Source organism: Pseudophryne corroboree, chromosome 10 (assembly GCF_028390025.1).
Source record: "Pseudophryne corroboree isolate aPseCor3 chromosome 10, aPseCor3.hap2, whole genome shotgun sequence".
In the NCBI taxonomy this organism is placed as follows: domain Eukaryota; kingdom Metazoa; phylum Chordata; class Amphibia; order Anura; family Myobatrachidae; genus Pseudophryne; species Pseudophryne corroboree.
This window is the reverse complement of record NC_086453.1, coordinates 268,004-280,610: the sequence shown is the minus strand read 5'-3', so window position 1 is coordinate 280,610 and position 12,607 is coordinate 268,004. Positions and strand designations below refer to the sequence as shown.

The 12,607-nt window shown below is 50.5% G+C and overlaps 1 protein-coding gene across 2 annotated transcripts in view; it reads left to right on the top strand.

Moving 5' to 3' along the window:
* LRRC4B (leucine rich repeat containing 4B) overlaps nucleotides 1–12,607 on the top strand; it is a 403,841-nt gene that overhangs the window by 289,773 nt on the left and 101,461 nt on the right. For both annotated transcript variants that reach the window (XM_063942015.1, XM_063942014.1), the window contains one exon: nucleotides 12,134–12,197. The gene's annotated coding sequence lies outside the window, so the exon portion shown is untranslated. The remainder of the gene's footprint in view (nucleotides 1–12,133; nucleotides 12,198–12,607) is intronic.

Genomic DNA, 12,607 nt, shown 5'->3' with positions numbered 1-12,607 from the left:
GCAAAATGTCATCATCCCGCTGTCGGATTCTCGCGGGATTTGGATTCCATATAAGGAGCCGCGTGTCGCACCCATACTCCAGTCTCGGAGAGTGTAGTGAGAGGACGTGTCACCAGTGTCTGTGTGGGTGGGAGAGTGGGGTGGCGAGTCTAGTGCTGTGTTGTGCTGCTCAGTCCAGTCCAGTGTAGTCAGTGTATTGTGCTGCATCAGTCCAGCCAGTCACAGTGTTGCAGGGGCGTGCAGTCAGGGGAGGCAGTGGAGGCAGTGCCTCCCCTGTCATTAATGATTAAGACAATACAAAGAAGATGCATATGACCCATTCTGTGTCATATGTATCCTCTTTATATTATTCTAATCCTTTATCCTCTGAAAATGTGTTTGGAAGGCACTGATCGTGGTGCCTCCCGTTGTCAATGGGGAAAGGTATGGGAGCAGGGGGCGGGCGCGGGCGGGGACTAGCCATAGGCATTAAAAGCCCACTGAAAATATATGGGAAAGCGGCACCATTAGAGGTGACGCTTTTATACAGGGACGTGCTTTCAACCTATGAAAGCACACCCCTGTCAGTGAGGTCACAGTGATTGGACAGCGGATCCGTCACTGGATCCGCTGTCAATCACTGTGGGCGACGGTGGCAGAGGAGGTGTGGGCGGCAGTGGTATGGGCGGCGGTAATGCGGGCAGCGGTGGTGCGGGCAGCGGGTTGCGGCGGTGGTGCGGGCAGTGGAAATTTACCTGTATTCTGCAGAGTTTGGCAGCAGAGTGGTAACAGTTTAAAAAATGGCACCTCAGCGTCATTTTTTAAATTCAAGATGACCGCCGCGAGCCAATCACGGCTTGCTGCGTCATTGCCCCGCCCCCTCCGGCTGACTTATATAAGTCAGCGCAAGGCAGCGGAGCGTCAGTCCAACGGTGGAGGAGGAGCTGTGAAGAGCTCCTAAAGAAAGAAGATGGTGGAAGTCCTGGATGGGCGGCGGCTATGCAAAAGAGCTTAGCAGCCGCCCCCCTCAGGTGAAGATCCAGTCTAATAAAACTTCTTTTTTTAAGACCGTGTGGTGTTTTATTTTAATATGTTCTTTACAGGTGGACTACAGGTGCCAGCGGGCCCTTTATGTTCGGGCATGCTGGCACCTGTGGTTCTCCAAGTGCCAGCATGCTGGGGCAGGCTAGCTGGGACCTGTAGGCCACCTGTAAGGAACAATATTAACATACAATGAACCCCGCACCCACCCGCACCAGCTATCAGCCCAGTGCTGGTTGTTGTTCGGGAGGGGGTACCCCATTTTTATTTTTTGGGGTTCCCACTTTCCGAGGAATTCCAGTCCTGGGCAGACTGGCTTGGGGGGGTGATTAATGTAATGGCATGGGGACCCCACACTGAGTGTCTCCCCTGCTATGGCATTACCCCCCCCCCCCCCCCCTGGCTGGTTCTGCCTTGTGCTGGTTTAAGTGATGTGTGGGGGGACCACACTTGTTTTTTTATTTTTCCGGGGGAAGGGGGGGTTGCTGCCAGTGCCTCCCCAGCCAGTGACCTCACTGCACGTCACTGCAGTGTTGGTGTTCTCTCCTGCCAGGGTAGCTGTATAGAGTGATGTTGTCCAGTCCAGTGTAGTCAGTGTATTGTGCTGCATCAGTCCAGCCAGTCACAGTGTTGGTGTTCTCTGCTGCCATATATCCAGTGTAGCTGTATAAAGTGTTGTTGTGTTTGTGCTGCATCAGACCAGTGGTAGTGTCCTGTCTCATCAGTCATTCCAGTCATTCCTGTGCCGCATATTGGCCCTCATTCCGAGTTGTTCGCTCGCAAGGCGAATGTAGCAGAGTTACACACGCTAAGCCGCCGCCTACTGGGAGTGAATCTTAGCTTCTTAAAATTGCGACCGACGTACGCGCAATATTGCGATTACAAACGAGTTAGCAGTTTCAGAGTAGCTTCAGACTTACTCTGCCTGTGCGATCAGTTCAGTGCTTTTCGTTCCTGGTTGACGTCACAAACACACCCAGCGTTCGCCCAGGCACTCCCACCGTTTCTCCGGCCACTCCTGCGTTTTTTCCGGAAACGGTAGCGTTTTCAGCCACACGCCCCTGAAACGCCGTGTTTCCGCCCAGTAACACCCATTTCCTGTCAATCACATTACGATCGCCGGAGCGAAGAAAAAGCCGTGAGTAAAAATACTTTCTTCATAGTAAAGTTACTTGGCGCAGTCGCAGTGCGAACTTTGCGCATGCGTACTAAGCGGATTTTCACTGCGATGCGATGAAAAAGAACGAACGAACAACTCGGAATGAGGGCCATTGTCTCATATAACTCCCCAAAAATAACGGAGAACAAAAATTTTGAGGATAAAATAGGGAAAGATCAAGAAGAACCACTTCCTCCTAGTGCTGAAGCTGCTGCCACTAGCCATGACATAGACGATGAAATGCCATCAACGTCGTCTGCCAAGGCCGATGCCCAATGTGATAGTAGAGGGCATGTAAAATCCAAAAAGCCAAAGTTCAGTAAAAAGAACTCAAAAAAGAAATTTAAATCATCTGAGGAGAAACGTACACTTGCCAATATGCCATTTACGACACGGAGTGGCAAGGAATGGCTGAGGCCCTGGCATGTTCATGGCTAGTGGTTCAGCTTCACATGACGATGGAAGCCCTCATCCTCCCGCTAGAAAAATCAAAAGAGTTAAGCTGGAAAGAGCAAAGAAAAGAAATGTGCGTTCTGAGATGGTATCACAAATCCCCAAGGAGAGTCCAAGTGTGTCGGCAGTTGCGATGCCTGACCTTCCCAACACTGGACGGGAAGAGGTGGCTCCTTCCACCATTTGCACGCCCCCTGCAAGTGCTGGAAGGAGCACCCGCAGTCCAGTTCCTGATATTAAAATTGAAGATGTCACTGTTGAAGTACACCAGGATGAGGATATGGGTGTTGCTGGCGCTGAGGAGGAAGTTGACAAGGAGGATTCTGATGGTGATGTGGTTTGTTTACGTCAGGCTCCGGGAGAGACACCTGTTGTCCTTGGGACGAAGAAGCCCATTGTGATGCCTGGGCAAACTACCAAAAAAGCCACCTCTTCGGTGTGGAATTATTTCTCCACAAATCCAGACAAAAGGTGTCAAGCCATCTGTTGCCTCTGTCAATCTGTAATCAGTGGCGGATCTTGCCACGGGCAAGCAGGACTTTTGCCCGGGGCGCCGCCTTCCGGAGGGCGCTGGCGCCATCCGGAGGGCGCCGCACCGTGGCAAGATCCGCCACTGCTGCCCGCTGTGTCCCTGTCCGCCTCCGCTGCCGTCCCCGTCCCGATCCCCGTCCCCGTCCGCCTCCTGAAGGGAACTAGACGCTATGCGTCTAGTTTCCCTTCCTGGAGAGTAACTTTGCTGAGCGGTGCGCGATGACGTCATCGCGCACCGCACAGCAAAGGTCCTCTCTACGAAGGGAACTAGACTCATAGCGTCTAGTTTCCCTTCGTGGAGAGGACCTTTTGCTGTGCGGTGCGCGATGACGTCATCGCGCACCGCTTAGCATTCAAGCGGCGCTTTTAATGTACAGGGGGCGTAATTGACCACGCCCCCTGTATTAGACCACGCCCCATTTCATGCCCGGGGCGCTCTGCGCCCTTGAACCGGCCCTGTCTGTAATAAGTAGGGGTAAGGATGTTAACCACCTAGGAACATCCTCCCTTATACGTCACCTGCTGCGCATTCATCAGAAGTCAGTGTCAAGTTGTGAAACTTTGGGTAAGAGTGTAAGCAGTTCACTAACACCTAAATCCCTTCTTCCTCCTGTACCCAAGCTCCTGCAAGCCACACCACCAACTCCCTCAACAACAAGTTCCTCCTCAGTCAGAAACGTCAGTAGTCCTGCAGGCCATGTTACTGTCAAGACTGAGGAGTCCTCTCCTAACCAGGATTCCTCCGGAAGATCCTTGAGTGGTATGCCTGCTGTTGCTGCCGCTGCTGTTGTTGTTGCTGCTGGGAGTAGATGGTCATCCCAGAGGGGAAGTCGTAAGACCACTTGTACTACTTCCAGTAAGCAATTGACTGTCCAACAGTCCTTTGTGAGGAAGATGAAATATAACAGCAGTCATCCTACTGCAAAGCGGATAACTGAGTCCTTGACAGCTATATTGGTGTTAGAGGTGCGTCCGGTATCCACCATTAGTTCAGTGGGACTTAGAGAATTGTTTGAGGTACTGTGTCCCCGGTACCAAATCCCATCTAGGTTCCACTTCTCTAGGCAGGCGATACTGAGAATGTACACAGACATCAGAAAAAGAGTCACCAGTGTCCTACAAAATGCGGTTGTATCCAGTGTCCACTTAACCACGGACATGTGGACAAGTGGAACAGGGCAGACTAAGGACTATATGACTGTAACAGCCCACTGGGTAGATGTATGGACTCCCGCTGCAACAACAGCAGCGGCACCAGTAGCAGCATCTCGCAAACGCCAACTCATTCCTAGGCAGGCTACGCTATGTATCACCGCTTTCCCTAAGAGGCACACAGCTGACAACCCTTACGGAAACTGAGGAACATCATTGCAGAATGGCTTACCCCAATTGGACTCTCCTGGGGATTTGTGATATCGGACAACGCCACCAATATCGTGCGTGCATTACATCTGGGCAAATTCCAGCATGTCCCATGTTTTGCACATACAATTAATTTGGTGGTGCAGAATTTTTTGAAAAATGACAGGGGTGTGCAGGAGAAGCTGTCGGTGGACCGAAAAATTGCGGGCCACTTTCGGCATTCTGCCACTGCGTACCGAAGACTGGAGCTCCAGCAAACACTCCTGAACCTGCCCCGCCATCAACTGAAACAAGAGGTGGTAACAAGGTGGAATTCAACACTCTATATGCTTCAGAGGATGGAGGAGTAGCAAAAGGCCATTCAAGCCTATACATCCACCTACGATATAGGCAAAGGAGGGGTAATGCACCCGATTCATGCGCAGTGGAAAATGACTTCCATCTTGTGCAAGGGTCTCCAACCTTTCGAACTTGCCACACGTGAAGACAGTTCAGACACTGCCAGCTTGAGTCAGGTCATTCCCCTCATCAGGCTTTTGCAGAAGCAGCTGGATAAATTGAAGGAGGAGCTAAGATGGAGCGATTCTGCAAAGTATGTGGGACTTGTGGATGGAGCCCTTCATTCACTTTGCCAGGATTCAAGGGGTGTCAATCTGTTGAAATCATAGCACTACATTTTGGCCACCGTGCTCGATCCTAGGTTTAAAGCCTATGTTGTATCTCTCTTTCCAGCAGACACACGTGTGCAGAGGTGCAAAGACCTGCTGGTTAGTAAATTGTCAACTCAAGCGGAATGTGACCCGTCAACAGCTCCTCCTTCAATTTCTCCTGCCACTGGAGCTGCCAGGAAAAGGATAAGATTTCCTAGCCCACCCGCTGGCGGTGATGCAGGGCAGTCAGGAGTGAAAGTTGACATCTGGTCCGGACTGAAGGACCTGCCAACGATTACTGACATGTTTACTGTCACTGCATATGATTCTGTCACCATTGAAAGAATGGTGGAGGATTATATGAGTGACAGCATCCAAGTAGGCATGTCAGACAGTCTGTATGTATACTGGCAGGAAAAACAGGCAATTTGGAGGCCCTTGCACAAACTGGCTTTATTTTACCTAAGTTGCCCCCCCTCCAGTGTGTACTCCGAAAGAGTGTTTAGTGCAGCCGGTAACCTTGTCAGCGATCGGCGTACGAGGTTACTTCCAGAAAATGTGGAGAAGATGATGTTCATCAAAATGAATTATAAATTCCTCCGGGATGACCTTTACCAGCAATTGCCTCCAGAAAGTACACAGGGACCTGTGATGGTGGATTCCAGTGGGGATGAATTAATACTCTGTGAGGAGGGGGATGTACACAGTGAAAGGGGTGAGGAATTGGAGGATGAGGAGGATGTGGGCATCTTGCCTCTGTAGAGCCAGTTTGTGCAAGGAGAGATTGTTTGCTTCTTTTTGGTGGGGGCCCAAACCAACCAGTCATTTCAGTCACAGTCGTGTGGCAGACCCTGTCGCTGAAATGATGGATTTGTTAAAGAGTGCATGTTTCCTTTATAAGGGTGGGTGGGAGGGCCCAAGGACAATTCCATCTTGCACCTCTTTTTTTTCTTTGCATCATGTGCTGTTTGGGGACTATTTTTTTGAAGTGCCATCCTGCCTGACACTGCAGTGCCACTCCTAGATGGGCCAGGTGTTTGTGCCGCCCTCTTGGGTCGCTTAGCTTAGTCATCCAGCGACCTCGGTGCAAATTTTAGGACTAAAAACAATATTGTGAGGTGTTCAGAATAGACTGGAAATGATTGGAAATGAATGTTATTGAGGTTAATAATACCGTAGGAGCAAAATTACCCCCAAATTTTGTGATTTTAGCTGTTTTTATGTTTTTTTCAAAAATCATCCAGATCCAAAACCAAAACATGAAAATGCAATTAGAACCAAAACCAAAACACAAAAAGTGCCCGCCGCACTTCTCTACTATTTAGTTGTTTTTATCACTAAGAAGCCCACACAGATCATATACTGATCTATGCAGTGCTTCTGTTTGGGAGGGTTTGCTGTCGTTTTTTCACTTTATTTGCCATCAGGTTTGAATGATGAAAGATCAAAACCAATGGCTTTTAATTAAAGCGGCAACAAATGACTGACATCGAGGTCAGATTTTATGTAAAGATGAAACCTGATGAATAGTAAATACAGCAGCCATTGTCAGGTTTGGTTATCAAAGACCTGTTTAATTCACCCCTGTCTGTCTGCCCCTCCCCTTTAAAATATAAGCTCTCTCGAGCAGGGCCCTCTTCCCTCATGTGTTTATCCTTTTCTTACATCTTTTACGGCACCACATCCCGCGGTTTTCTGCCCGTATGTTTATGTCAGTGTCATCTACTGGTGTAGTTTTGTTTAGTTACTCTGTACCTGTCCTATATTGTCTTCACCTGTAAGTCACTATTCTCCTGTTTTGATTATTGGTTTATGTACTCTGTAATTGGGCGCTGCGGATCCCTTGTGGCGACATAGAAATACAGGATAATAATAATAATATTACATGATAATATCCTGCTGTTTCTGGAAGCACCCTGGTGTGTGATATCCATTTATACCTAGATCCTTCTGCATTCACCCAGTAGTGACCACTAGAGTATAAATGACATCTACAGTATATTATTTCTTCATCATATCCATTTACTCACATTGAACTTCAAGATATCTTCTGTGTAATATCCCAATAAACCCAGGACCATATCTTGTATGGATCATGCTGCGCCATTTCATTTTCTCTGCAAGCACAGTTATGGATATTAGTTATGTTTTATAAAACACACTTAAAATTTTGGAAATATCTTTACAATTTACATACATTACAATAAAATATAAAAAATGTAATGTAGACAGAAGTCTATCACTGTAGCGAGGACGGACAATTAGGGTCACGGGACATTTTTACAGTATGGGTGTACTTTTTATTTGTGTAAAGTAAAAACGATCTAACTTGCGCTCTAGATTGTCCCAAAAACGGTAATAATTCTCATGTGATGATGTCACAGTTTCTGCTTGTTTCCAATGATATGGTAACAGCGTCTTCCAGGTATACAGATACCCAGGCTCACATTGGTCTAAAGACAGTGTCATCATAATGCAATGATGTTTTGCAATGTATTATGGGTAATATATTTTTATTGTGCAAGATTCCTATTGGATACACATAGATGGTTGCTAAGCAACCAAAAGCCTTGGGCCTTATGGGCATTACTGGCATGATGCTATTGGAAACTGTTTTGTAGCAGCCACAATATGGCAGCAATGTGAGCACACGGTTTTCACTAAAGCAGTATGTATAACTGCATAGTATAAAATAAAGTCCATGGTAGACATCTGTCTGTCTATTCAGGATAACCTCAAGAACCGCTGGACAGATTTTGATGCAGTTTCCACAATTTTATAGGGCATTTGTCGAGGAAGGGTTAGGTGTATGAAACATTAATCTATGACAAAAGGGAGCCGAGCAGTGACAATTTTAGTAAAACAAGTCAGTAAGAGACTAATGGTAGGCTCTACAGTGCCACACAATGGCCAAGAGTGGTACTGAAGTAGCCGTGTTCGGTTTTTTGCATTAGAGCTATAGGCAGTCCAGATACCTGTTTCCAAGAGAGTAGCTACCATAGGTGTGGGGAGTGCGGTTACTATGTGACCTACATCACCTCTGGGGACTGCATCCCCCTGCACCCAGCTAACCACAGAGAACATGATAATGGTGACAGTGGCAGTCATATACAGCTCCGCCCTCTCACTCCTGGTTACTCCCACTATGTAATTATGGGGGTGGGGCTATACAGGGTACTGCTGGGGGCAGCATTTAGTCTAGCGAGTGGTGTGTTTTATCAGGACCGCTGGCTGACTTCTGCCTGTGACTAGGAAGTAGTTGCTGCAGTGATCCTCAGCGCTGTGGAGCCCCTGTCAGACTGATCAGCAGCGCTGTGGGCCCCCTGTCAGACTGATCAGCAGCGCTGCGGGCCCCCTGTCAGACTGATCAGCAGCGCTGCGGGCCCCCTGTCAGACTAATCAGCAGCACTGCGGGCCCCCTGTCAGACTGATCAGCAGCACTGCGGGCCCGCTTTCAGACTGATCAGCAGCACTGAGGGCCCGCTTTCAGACTGATCATCAGCACTGCGGGCCCCCTGTCAGACTGATCAGCAGCACTGCGGGCCCCCTGTCAGACTGATCATCAGCACTGCGGGCCCCCTGTCAGACTGATCAGCAGCACTGCGGGCCCCCTGTCAGACTGATCATCAGCACTGCGGGCCCCCTGTCAGACTGATCATCAGCACTGCGGGCCCCCTGTCAGACTGATCAGCAGCACTGCGGGCCCCCTGTCAGACTGATCAGCAGCACTGCGGGCCCCCTGTCAGACTGATCAGCAGCACTGCGGGCCCCCTGTCAGACTGATCAGCAGCACTGCGGGCCCCCTGTCAGACTGATCAGCAGCACTGCAAGCCCCCTGTCAGACTGATCAGCAGCGCTGCGGGCCCCCTGTCGGACTGATCAGCAGCGCTGCGGGCCCCCTGTCGGACTGATCAGCAGCGCTGCGGGCCCCCTGTCGGACTGATCAGCAGCGCTGCGGGCCCCCTGTCGGACTGATCAGCAGCGCTGCGGGCCCCCTGTCGGACTGATCAGCAGCGCTGCGGGCCCCCTGTCGGACTGATCAGCAGCGCTGCGGGCCCCCTGTCGGACTGATCAGCAGCGCTGCGGGCCCCCTGTCGGACTGATCAGCAGCGCTGCGGGCCCCCTGTCGGACTGATCAGCAGCGCTGCGGGCCCCCTGTCGGACTGATCAGCAGCGCTGCGGGCCCCCTGTCGGACTGATCAGCAGCGCTGCGGGCCCCCTGTCGGACTGATCAGCAGCGCTGCGGGCCCCCTGTCGGATTGATCAGCAGCGCTGCGGGCCCCCTGTCAGACTGATCAGCAGCGCTGCGGGCCCCCTGTCAGACTAATCAGCAGCTCCCCTGTCCCTCCTCCCTCTCATAGAAGGCTTCAGTCTGCAGTTCTGCACTGGGGAGATAATATTCACACATGTCCCGCCCCATCACTCCTTACTGCTCCTCCTTCACCTGCTTCCATGAGTCACCAATCTTTCCTATGAGTGCCTCTGCCTCCTACCTCCCCCCTCCTCATATGTACTTCTGCCCCCTGCCCCCTCTATGAGTGCCTCTGCCTCCTACCACCCCATGTGCAACTATCATCTCCCCTCCTCATATGTACCTCTGCACCCTGCCTCCTCTATGAGTGCCTCTGCCTTCTACCTCCCCCCCTCCTCATATGTACTTCTGCCCCCTGCCCCCTGTATGAGTGCCTCTGCCTCCTACCACCCCATGTGCAACTATCATCTCCCCTCCTCATATGTACCTCTGCCCCCTGCCTCCTCTATGAGTGCCTCTGCCTCCTACCACCCCATGTGCAACTATCATCTCCCCTCCTCATATGTACCTCTGCCCCCTGCCTCCTCTATAAGTGCCTCTGCCTCCTACCACCCCATGTGCAACTATCATCTCCCCTCCTCATATGTACCTCTGCCCCCTTGCCCCCTCTATGAGTGCCTCTGCCTCCTACCTCCCCCCTCCTCATATGTACCTCTGCCCCCTCTATGAGTGCCTCTGCCTCCTACCTCCCCCCTCCTCATATGTACCTCTGCCCCCTTGCCCCCTCTATGAGTGCCTCTGCCTCCTACCTCCCCCCTCCTCATATGTACCTCTGCCCCCTCTATGAGTGCCTCTGCCTCCTACCTCCCCCCCCCCTCATATGTACCTCTGCCCCCTCTATGAGTGCCTATGCCTCCTACCACCCCACGTGCAACTATCATCTCCCCTCCTCATATGTACCTCTGCCCCTGTCTCACCAAGTGTGCCTTTGACCCCCTTATGAGTGCCTCTGACCTCACTCCCCATGAGTACCTATGCCTCCTATGTGCACCTATCATCTCTCCTTCACACATGTACCTCTGCCCCCTGCCCCCCCTATGAGTGCCTTAGACCTCCCCTCCATATTAGTGCCTCTGACCCCACTCTCCATGAGTACCTATGCCTCCTACCTCCCCATGTGCACCTATCATCTTCCCTTCCCATATGTACCTCTCACCTTCTCCCCATGTGTGCCTCTAACTTCCCCCCATCAGTGCCTCTGATCCCCTGCCTCCCCATGTGCACTTATTATTTGCCCTTCCCATATGTGCCTCTGATCTTCCCCAAGCGTGCTTCTGACCTCCCTCCTCGTGTGTACCTCTGACCTCCCTCCTCGTGTGTACCTCTGGCCTCTTCCTCCCCATGTATAGGCGTCTGTCTTTCTGTTTGGGCATATTGTGATGTGGTTGTCACAGTTCTATGCAGCATTTGTAGAGGAAGGTTTAGGTGCGTGAATCATGAATCTATGACAAAAAGGGAGCCGAGCAGTGATGGTTTTAGTGAAGCAAGTCAGCTCCCATGGGAAGCCATGGTGTGTTGCTAGTCTATAATAAGATAAGTGGACACTGGAGTGTCTATAATGGGTGTAGAATGTGTGGTCACACGGCCCCCAGGGTCAAAGGGGGCCCACACCGCACACCCTGCACCCATTTTTTCAATACAGGTATGATGCAGACACTTCCGGGAAAATGGCTGCTGCGCCACTTTCTCAGAGACCTGCGCATGCGCAGTAGACTCTGACACAGAGCTAGGGTTTCCTAGCGGCACTAGTGCGCAGATTCAGTACTAAGGTTGTATTACACATGTCCGTGAAATGGATGTTTTCTGACATTGTAACATTTTTAGCCTTCATAGTGTGACAGTCATCTTGAGACGGATGCTACAGTGAGTCCAAACGTGTAGAAAAGTAGAGAGAGTCATTTATTCTTGGGGTACAGCAGTTCTAGTCCATATCTATATATCCACTGACCAGTGTTACCTGGGTTCCACCTACATGTTTACTACATTGTGGTCTATTTCTATTTGCTGGATGGAGAATATCCATATATACTGCCATACGCTGGGAATACTGTGGAGTTCTAGAAACACCTTCATGTGCTTGTCATCATCCTCCTGCTAGTAAGATTATATGTTGGAATCTTCAGTTTGAACCACACATGACGGAACCTGTGCACGGGACTGTATCCGCTCTTTTCCCGTCTCCTGGGGGCGTATACACTATTGTATGTTTTATTATTACTGCTTTTGAGTACAGTGCCACAGTTGTGATACCTGACTCTTATAAAGTGTGTCATACTAGATATATGGAATATGCTATTTGGGGGGGTCTTCAGTATGCCGACTGACGGGATCCCGGCGCACAGTATACCGGCGCCGGAATCCCGACAGCCGGCATACTGACACTTATTCTCCCTCGTGGGGGTCCACGACCCCCCTGGAGGGAGAATAAAATAGTGTAGCGCACCACCGTGCCCGTAGCGTGGCGAGCGCAGCGAGCCTGCAAGGGGCGCATTTGCACTTGCCAGACTGTCGGTAAGCCGGCGGTCGGTCTCCCGGTGCCGGTATGCTGGTCGCCGGGAGCCCGACCACCGGCATACCATACTGAACCCGCTATTTGAATACGTGTTTCCAAGATACAATTGTCACCAATTCCTTATTGTATTTCAGGGGAAATATCCGTCTGATTACCTTTATGGAGGAAGCTCATTCGCACACTGCTGAATACCCCATGGTAAGAATAATTTACAGTTACACTAGGTACACAATATACAATGTGGGCACGGTGCCAGTAATGTGACTGGATTGTTTTATTGTGTAGTGTAAAATAAGCGACAAACACACTGCACTCAATCTTTGGTGAATGGGTATGTAATAATAACTGGGCCTAATTCAGCATGGATCGTTAATCTGACAGATTGCAGTTGTCTGCGAGTAGAAAGGCGCCGCCCCGACAAAAAGAAAGAAACGCCCCCTACATATACATCGCAGATCGCTATCCACTCGCAGATACATACGCAAATCCCAGAACATCGAAGAGTCTTTGCCATCGGAGCAAATGTGAGTAGGTCTGAGGCTGTCACTAACCTGGACTGCGGCAGCCTGGAAGTGGTCCGCGCCGACGTCAGAGACCCTCCCAAAAAC